A 10,452-nucleotide genomic window follows, 5' to 3' on the forward strand; every position below is an offset into this window, starting at 1 on the left:
ACATAACGCATGTATTTCGTTCCTGCTTTCTTTACAAATACAGAACTGGGGGTGGGGAGGCGGAGTCCTCTGTGATTTATTAAACCTGCTTCCACCCTTCATCCAATGCATGAATAAATGAAGGAGAAGGTATACTCAGCTGAACAGAAAAGGGAAAAGAAGGGAATAAGAGACACCCTCCCGGCCAAAACATGAAAAAATAGGCAATTTTCCCAAAAAGCCATTGCATAGGTTAAAATCGCCCCGGGGAATGTTTAACTTACTCCTTGGTCATTTATTTGAGCTTTAGGCCACTCCTGGGCTGTGGTGCTTAATGGAAAGAATATTTACCTTAGCAACTGCAGCAAACCTGGGATCCAGCAGGCATGCTGGGAGGACACAAAATACCTTCACGAAGGAGGCCATCGGCTAAGAAAATGTCAGGCTTCGCATTTGGGGATGCCATCAAGGGATCTTTTAAAAATATTTTCCTGTTAATGATGGCCAAGGGTGGGGCAGGAGAGAGAAGAAAAGGCACACTCAGGTTTCCCTTCTGTTTTTCACCACCAACCCATTCCTCCCCTCCCCTCTTCCCCCTCCTCCCCTTCCACTCCCTTCTCCCCCCCTCTGTTGAGCAGCATGCAGGCAGGTAAGGCAGAGTGGATAAAGAGGGGTCATTTGGGGAAGGGAGTTCAGAAAGCAATGCCTTCCTTCCTGCCATCTTGGTTTCAACAGTCACCAACATGCACCCATGAAGCTCCATGTAAAATCCTAGAGGTTGTTTTCCCCACAAACCAAAGAGTACAAGGTATCCCCATGTCTTCTCTTGCAGCTGCTCATGTCCCCACACATCAATGAATGACGTATCACTTGCCTGTGCCTTATATCAGGCCTGTAGTGTGCATGTGTGCACACACAACACACACACCCACTCTTGTTTTCAGGAGCACTAGAAGGAATCCACTGTTTAGATGCAGGCAATTGGACCAGCTGACACAGCTGGCCTGGAGTGTTAGGGAGAAAGGGGATGGAGGGAACAGTGGGGGATAAGAAGGGAACCTGGGTGGGGAAGGAAAATGTGTAGAAGTGCAGAGGAAGCTACCCTTTGGGAATCTTACTGCAAGTAATGGGAGGGAGGATTGGGCCAGCACCTCACTCTTCCCTGACATGTCCCCAGAGGCATCACCATTTCAACTGCAGTGTTCAGCCTCATAGCCCAGGCTTCAGTGTTGACAACAGTGACCATCCATGTTCTAAGGATTGGATTAGCAATTACAGCCTCTGTATCTGTTAAGATAACCTAAGATGCAATAACAATACACTCCAAATGCAGTAGCTTAACATACAGAAGTTTATTTCTTGCTCAAGCAGCTCTCCTCCACAGAGTCTTTCAAGGGCCAAGGCTCCTTCTGTCATGTGATTCTGCTGTGCTCTGAAGTAGGTTTGGTGGAAAGGGACATGGGACAGTGTTGGCTTGGAAGGAGCACATTCTACTGTGAAATGTTGTCATGTCTCTATTTAGATGCAAGAAAGGGACAGAGAGATGCAGCACCTTGTCAGTGACAACTCTATAATATGGAAAGGGAGACAGCTAGCTCTTTCACAGGAACTCAGAATTCAGTGCATTCCTATGCTCCCTGGAAAAGTCATGGTTTACACATGATGAGTGACAGACACTATATTCAGTTCACTTTACCTCTGGTTTCTGTTTAAGGTTGGGGAGGTGATCAAGGAAGAGGAAAGTCAAGTGTAAGTCACTTACCTCCCTTTGATTGGGTTGAATGGGGTTCGGTTGGATTGGGTTGGGTTGGACTGGGTTGGATTGGATTGGACTGGTTAGCACATGAGTGGTATCTCAACTGCCCATGCCAGTCTTGACTAAATTTGAAGATCTTCATTGGTCCAATGTCAGAAAAAGTAGAAATCCAAGTGTATCACTGCCTGCAGGGTCGTGCTCCACCTGGTCCTGACCTACTTTAGTAGGACCCTCTCAGGCCTCCTCCTTCCCCGTCACCATTCAGGGCACAGACCAGCCACATCCAGTTTCTTCCACTCCCATGTCCACCACACTCTGGAATGACTTCTCTCCTAATCACTGTTCCTTCTGCATTCAATGCCCTTTCCTCTCTGCTGTGCTTGGTGAACTTCCACATAGCGTTCAAGATGCAGCTCAAATATCCCTTGTTCCCACTTTCTCATCCCATAATCCTTTGAGCATGCACCATTAAAACATGTTGCTCTGTGTCAGGTGTGTCTGTCTCCAGTTAGACCAGCAGTTCTCAACTGGAGGTGATTTTTGCCCTACCTCTACCCCCCGGAGACATTTGGCAATATCTGGAGACATATTTGATTGTCACAACTGATATATGGTATCTAGTGGGTAGAGGCCAGGAATGTTGCTAAACATTTTATAATGCATAGGATGCATTTTATAATCCACAACAAAGCATTATCCAGCCCAAAATGCCAGCAGTGCAGAAGTTGAGAAGTCCTGAATTGGATGATGAGTTGCACAGGGAAAGGACATTCCACATCTTTGGAATCACCTTCACAATGTCACAAAGTCACACAGTGCACATAGTAGGCTCACTATAAGTGTTAGATAGAAGGAGAGGCAGATAGATGGATCAACACCAGAGCAGATCATCTAGGCTAAAGGACAATGAAGCTAAGTTTATCTCCTACATTGCCCTTGGCATGTAAAGATATGGGATCTCCAAATCTGGAGCTCCCGTGGCCAGAAAACAACCAGCTAAACTGAGGCCCCAGGAGGATAAGTACTTTTTCTGGAGATTACCTCTAAACTAGGCACTTAACTAAATACAGTAGACACTATTTCAAAATACAGTTCAAACTAATGGTTTCTTTCTCTCTCTCTTTTTTTAAACAACTCATATTCTGTTCATTGATTTGTATAAATTATGTTTATCGATGTAAATAATGTGCATTCTGAGCTTACTTGTTTTGCTTTACGCATCTTTATGCCCTTTAGTCCCTGGGAACCCTGAGAGACAATGTTTTACATAAACTGGTTAAAAAGCATATTTTCAGCAATAACATATTTTCTAAGCCAGGCTTATTTAATTGTGGTTTTCCTGCTGCTGCTCAGGCCAGAACTAAGTAGATGATTATTGGACCCAGCCTGCTGTCACTCCCAGGGTGTCCCCAACCCCAGACCCTGTAGAACTTCCAGTTAGAACATCAGTGGCTGCAGTGCACACCTGCAGCTCAGGGGTAATCCCCTCTTTCTCCCCTCCTTGACCCATGGACCCCAGCTGTCCCTCTTCTGTTGCCAAATGGACTGGCAACCCCAGCTGAGCACAGGTTTCAGAGAGCAACCTCTGCTCACTGGTCATTCCATGACTATACCCCAGGAATCCAACACACAGCAAGCTCGGAGATCTGCAAAGCTCTCCCTGAGTGTGCCCCAAATGCCACCATGCCCAGTGAAATCTCAGGGCTTTTGACAAGCGTGTTCAGCTGAGTTCAGCTCAGACCAATTCCAGATGTGCCAGGCACTGTGCTAGAAGCTGGAATTTTTTTAAACAGCTTTATTAAGATATCATTGACATACAATAAATAGCACACATTAAAAGTGTATAATTTGATAGGTTTTGATATGCATATGCACCTGTGACAGCATCTCCACAGCGAAAATATCTATCACCTCTAAAAGACTGCCCTGGCCACTTTGTAATCCATCCCTTCCTCCTGCCCCACACCCCCTCCCCAGCCTTTTCACTGTAGGTTAGCGTGCATTTTTTCATGAATATCATCTAAGGCAAAAAATACAGTGTGTGCTCTTCACTGTCTGGATTATTTATTTACCCAGCACAGTTTTTTTGACATTCCTCCACGTTGTAGGCTGTGACAATATTTCGTCCATTTTATTGTTGATTAGTATCCATCGGATGACTACACCCGTCTGTTCATCCATTAACCCGTTGATGGACATTTGGGATGTTTTCAGTTCGGGTCTATTCTAGATAAAACTGCAATGAACACTCATGTTCAGGCTCTTATGAGTATATTTGAGGTAAACACCTACGATTTGGACTTAGAATCTGGAGATTTAAAGAGAAATAAAGAACATAGCCATGGGGCGAGGCGGGAGGGGGCACAGACAGGCTGACATGATTGCTGGGCTGTGGGTAAGCGCAGTGAAAGGGGCAGGCAGGAAAGGCTAAGTGAACAGAGGGGCCTGGCCCTGGCCGCGCCCCGCCGGGGAGGAAAAAGCCGGCCAGCTGGAAGGAAGCAGGGAGGGGAGCGGAGACTCTGACCTACAGTCCTCACTAAGTCCCCAGGCTGAGATTCCCAACAATTTTGATGACAGCCCTGCCCCAGGTCCTCCCCCTTGGACTTCAGGGGGAGCCGAGCTTCCCTCAGACAAACCCCCATGATTCCATTTCACAGGAGGGGTGGGGGGCGGATGGCGAAGTCAGGCCTATCAGGAGTTGAGTCCACTGGGGCCTGGGGGTCTCGTGCAGACTAAACATTTAAAACCCTGAACTCCCACAGATGTCAGTCTGGCTGGACGGCCCAGTCGGACACCTCCGAAAGGCCGTCCACTCCCTGTCTGAGAATAAACAGGACCACGAACTGGTGGGGGTTTTTTGGTGTGTGTGTGGATTTTTGCCTTGAAGGAAAGAAAGAAAATGGCATTTCCTTAACCCAGAGGTCAGAGGCTCAGCCCTTCCCACCTCAGCCCACACACACAGCAATTCCCTCTGCCCCACGAGTGACTGCAGGAGACAGACGTTCCCATGCCTGTGTCCCCGCTCACCCGCACCCTCTGATCCTCCTCTTCCATGAAGACTGCCCTTCCTGTCTCCGGGTGCCCCGGCCTCCTCCCTCCAGGAGTCATTATCTCAATGTGTCAGATTTGTTCAAAACCACATAGCCTGAGGTATGAGCCAAAGTGGCCAGGGCTGATTGCGCCTGGAGCCATGGCCTGTCTCCGAACCTCACACTGGGTGGGACAGCCCTGGGGAAGTGGGTTCCTCAAGGGTTCCACCTGAGGCTAAAGCAGCAGCCCATCTATTGTAGGCTGTTGTTCCAGAAGAGCCATGGACTTTTATGTGGACTTTCCCACGTGGCCACCCTGGTCCCAAATGAACTACAAAATTTCACTGATTTAGCAATCCTTTATATACCCGAATTTCTCTCAGGTTAAGGGGTAGAGAGCTGATAAATATGAACCTGGAGAATCCAGGATCCGGTAACTCCAACCTCACCTCTCAAAGGTCTGCCTACCCCACAGCGCCTCCCCCTTGCTTTCAAGGCAGCCAGAGCTACCTTGGCCCCACCGAGGACCCTCTCTCTCTCTCTCTCCATTTTCTGTTTCCCAAACTACACTGGGATCACTGGAGAACCTCTGTGATGTCTCCTTGCCTACAGTACTGCAGAGCCCCCTCAGTGGGGGGTCTTAATTATGATAAAGGGGGAGACCATTGTCAAACTTCCTGGAATTCTGAGGGGCCAGTGTGCACATCTTCAATTTAATTACTATTTCTTATTTATCAGACCTTCATAAGCCTGGGAGCTCTGAGCCTTTAAAGAATTCAACATATGTACTACTGAGATCTACAACCCAGAGGATAACAGATTAATCATTGGCCTTCTCTCTTCTCTCTTAATTTTTAAAAAATGTCTTTACCATTCCTGCTTCTCCCTAGCATGCGTTTACCCTGAATTAACCTCACAGGGGGGAAAAATCCCTCCCCAGGGAGCAAGGGGAGGGCAGGTATATTAGCCTCAACTTGAGCTGACTTAACGCCCCCACCCTTTCATCAGAAGATTGACCGTATAGTAGGCAAGAGGGCCGGGAGAGGGCAGGGCAGCACCTTCGCCCCCTCGTCCTTACACAGGTCAGGTGCCTGCTCCCCGGCTGGCCTCAGTCCAGAAGCTCAGCTCAGCCGGCGCAGGGAGCTTCCCACACCCAGGCTGGCTCCAGAATCAGAGAACAGGGTCATCACCAAGACCCCCAACAGCAGAGCAGCGAGGGCGCTCTCTCTGCTACAGAGAAGCTGCGGGGCGGACAGGCCAAGGTCTACGGAGCAGCCATCTCTGATGGGAAGAGTCTGGCGTTTGGGATTAGACAGCCCTGGATTGACATCCCTGCTTCGCCCCAGACTAGCTGTGTGACCTTGGCTGAGTTACTATACCTCTCTGACGGTCAGTTTCTCCATGTGTAAACTATTTAACTCACTGGTTATCATAAAAAGGAAAAATGATGGTATAAATTAAGTGCCTGGCACATAGGTGGTCAGTTTTCTTCTGTCTCTGGCAGGGAGGAAACGCCAAAACAATTGGGGAGGGAAGGTGACAAAGAAAATACTTCACTTGCTCCACCACTGAGCCCAGAACCAACATTAACTCCCTGAGATACGAATAGGAATTCTAAGTGAAATAAGCTCAGTAACTGGAGAAGCTACACATTCTTAGGAGGCGTGTGTGAGAGGCTTTGTTGTTCCGTATTCTATGCCAGGGGCCAGAGGATCTTTCCTGTGAAGGGCCAGGTAGCACATACTTGTGGCTTTGAGGCCAGTCTCTGTCACAGCCACTCACCTGCACTGTTGAAGGCAACCATTGCTTTAGATAGACAGAGACCAATGAAAGAATAAGCCTGGCTGTGTTAGAATAAAATAGTATTGACAAAAGCAGGCGTTGCTCTGGGTTTGGCCCCCAGGCTGTAGCTTCCCAGCCCCTGTTCCGTATCAGTAAGTCCTGCATTTCGTGACTTCTTTGGAGCGTTACAGTGCCACCTCTGAAGATCTTGCCGTATTCCATACTGCAGTCTCAAGAAGAATGGAAGTCTTGGGCATGTTTTCAAATTTGTAAAGCCCTCCAAACTGCCACTAGGTTAAGCCAGTCAACCTTTGCTAGGGTTTTTGTGACTATTGCTAATACTTGTGGAAGTGTGTCCTGTCTCTCCCCCGGGGCTGTCTGGATAGTGAAGCTAGCTTTAGTGTCTTTGAGAAAGAATCAAAGGTTGGGGGGGCCAAACAATATGCAGAGCACTCTGTTCCCTTCCAAGCTGCTGTCCCCATGCATATCAAAAAAAAAAAAACAAGGGGCTGAGCAGCTACAATCACTCCATCCTACAGATCTGCAAACTGAGGTGGCAGGGGTGAGATTAATTATGGCTAATCAGTGACAGAGCTGTAAATGAAATTCAGTTCTTGATCTCTCTACCATATCAAAATATCTCCTCCTGCCCTGGTTTTTTCTGCTTTTTTCTTGATTTTAGGGCTTTCAAAAGTGGCAGTGGGCAGATATCGCCCACACTGGAAGGGTCTGAATTTTTTGAAGCGCAGATAATGCATTAAGAAGCTCATGTGGACAGGAATTACTGGCTTGCTGTGTGTGATTTGTGATGTCTCAGGCATGTTGCAGAGTTTATATCTCATTTCAAAGAGCAACCTCTGCAGCCTGGCAGCAGGGCTCGAGAGATGGGGGCAAAGGGTGTGGGGAGCAGGGATAGGCTGGGGCTTTCTTTTTTTGTGCTGTCTCCCCAAACTCTTCCTGGCATCTTGTTTCTTCATCTAAGCAGGTCGTTAAACAGGTAAAGCCGACCTTGACCTAGTTAAGAACAGGTCTCCAAATGGCAGCAGGTCTAAACAGAGTGCTGAGCCTTATGCCTGTCCTGTAGGCACCACTTGGTATCTGTATGGATTTGTCCCACCACAGTGGTCTGAGGAGAGAAGAAATCTTCAGCTCCCCCAAATTAAGGAAATCATGTTTGGTCAGGAGTATTGGTTGATCAGGGAATTCAAGCCTCATTCCTGAGCATGTTCCCTTTCCCTCTTCCAAATGCCCATGTTAAAACTCTGCGTATGCCCCTGGATTTAAGCATAAACTGCCTCTAACTCTTTGAAGTGAGGGCTAGATATAGATCTTCAGAAATGAATCATGACTAACATATTGAGAGCCAACTCCGTGCCAGGTGCTTTGCATGCAGCAACTCATTCAATGCTCACAGTGACCTCACATTGAGTCATTATTGTCCCCATTTTCAAGATGAGGAAAGAAGAATCTCAGAGGCGGTACAGCTTCAGGTGACACTCAGGATTTGCACCCAGATATGTTTGTCTCCCAAACCCCCCTGCCCTTGCTGAATTGTGTTCCTTAATAAGCTGTCTCTTAATAAAGTACAAATGAAGTTTCCTGGGAAATTGCTATTCACTGGCGGCTCCTTCTCTCTCCTCCTGGCCTTCAAAACTCAGTGTCCAAAAGATGAAAGAGGAAAGAGACGAGATATTCACCAGTCTTGCCCCTTTTATACAGAGTCCTTGGGGAGACCTAGAGATGCTGGACAAAGTGATGAGCCCCAGCCAGGGTCTTATCCAGAGCAGCTGTGCTTCTGCGGGGACCGTGGTGACAGGGACGGATGAAGGTGAAGATCAAAGCCAGAGGTCCACCAGGCGAAGGTAGGCCATCTGCCCACATCACCGCAGGGCAGCAGACAGCTCCAGAACCCGGAGCCATAATCACTGCTCTCCGAAGCCGTTTCCAATGTGCCTGTCTGCCGGGCTTCATTTGCCTCCTTTGAGGTTTCAGGAGATGACCCGACACTGGGCTGCAGACCCGAAGCTCTCCTTCAAGGACACAGGCATGAAATACAATACCACTCCCTTCCCCCCACTCCAGTTGATCCCAAGGCCTCAGACAGCCCACAGGAGCCCAGGAGGGGGGTGCAGACAGGCCTGACCAGGGAGAGAAGGGAGCACATGACCTTCCAGCATTTCTCATGCCACCACATTAAAAAAAAAAAACCTGTTAGGTCAAATTTCATTCATTTCTTCTGGTTTACAGAAAGCAAGTCTGAGAGTTTGGGCGGGAAGTCCACACAGAGGAAGGTCCCTTAGGTACAGAAACCCAGACAGCCTGCGTGTATGGAGGGGAGGGGGTGACACACTGTTTGACAAAGGTGTCATGTGATATTAAACATGGTCTCAGACCTGCAAACACTGACCTTTGCCCCCTTTCAGCCACACCTCCTTCTCCCCACTGCTCCCCTCATTTCAAATCTGAAATGTAGATTTGGCTGGAATACAAAATACCTTCTACCGACCAGAACTGAACGTTTGCACACCCGACTACACTGAAATGATACAATGCCGGGGTCAGAGTAACACAAAATACTAGGACCACTAGACATAACACAGACTGACTATTTCTAAACACCATTCTAGCAGTTGGCAGTCCCCAACCCCCATCCTCAACCCCAGGCTCACATGTAAGGGAATTTTCACTTTATCTCCTCAGGCCTGTTTTGCCTTCACTTTCATTATTCATTCAGTGCCTTGGCGTTTTCTTTTTGCTTTTATAAAAAAGTATATCGAGACTTTATGGAAAGTCTCGGCCAGTCTTTTTAAAACAGCCCTGGTGCAGGAAGAGGCACCTTCCGAAAACGTGTGAAATCTGTTTGCAGCTTTCTGGAGTGTAATTCTAAACCACGAGGAAGAATATCCTTCCGCCCCGCGCAGCTGAAAAATTTAACAAACCACAACGGCCTTTCCCACTCCGAGGCAAGACACCCCCCCCAGCCGAAGGACTGGGTCTGAAGAGCAGGCCTGACGGGAAGTCATGGCGAAGCTGGCATCTTCTCTCCACACACTTACCTTGAGTTCTGAGGGCCTAGTCGTGCTTGTGTGTGTGTGTGTGGACATGTGGACATGTTCATGCATGAGTACATATTTGTGCAAGTAAGTATGAGTGTATTTATGTGCATGTGTGTATACATATGTGTACAAGCATGTGTGAATGTGTTTCTGTGTGAGGTTGTATGTGTTGGTATGTGTCCATGTGTGAGTTTATGAGTTTGTGTGAACATATGTGAGTGCATGTTTGTGCTAGTGAGTGTATATATGTATGTGTGAGTGGTTAGTGTCTGTGCATGACTACATATGTGTCAGTGTGAGTACGTATTAGTGTGCATGCATGTATGTGTGCATGTGTGTGTGTGTATCTGGGTTTTTAATGGAGAAACACAGCATCTGATTAACAGCTGGATTAGTGTTCTAGTGGCTGCACCTGGAACCTGGGCCCCCCACCCCCTGTTGCTCCTTAAGTCAGGGCAAAGCTGAGGTTGAAGTAACCAGGAGACGTGCCATGAGCCAAGGGCCAGCAAAACACAAAGCAGTAAGCATCCTTAGGAGCCAGTTCTGTTGCTGCAGACACTGACATTTGTGGACTTGACCCTGAGTCCTGGAAAAGCCTACCCCGGGAGGGAAGCCTGTGTCACAAAATGGGGCCACGCCCTAGAATAAAGCAGGGAAGAGGATGGGACTCCGAGCAATGCTGTCAGTTTGCCGAACTTCTTAGTCACCGGTCTGCCCCAAGTTCACTGGACCTCCTACGGGAATGACGGCCCTAAATCGGGGAAAGTTGCCCAGCCACAGGGCGGCATGCACTGTGGGGTGAGACTGATACACCCTGATCCACCCAGACTGGTGCCCTCTTCCTCGTCGA

This window comes from Miniopterus schreibersii (assembly GCF_964146895.1).
Source record: "Miniopterus schreibersii genome assembly, chromosome: 13".
Taxonomy (NCBI): Eukaryota; Metazoa; Chordata; class Mammalia; order Chiroptera; family Miniopteridae; genus Miniopterus; species Miniopterus schreibersii.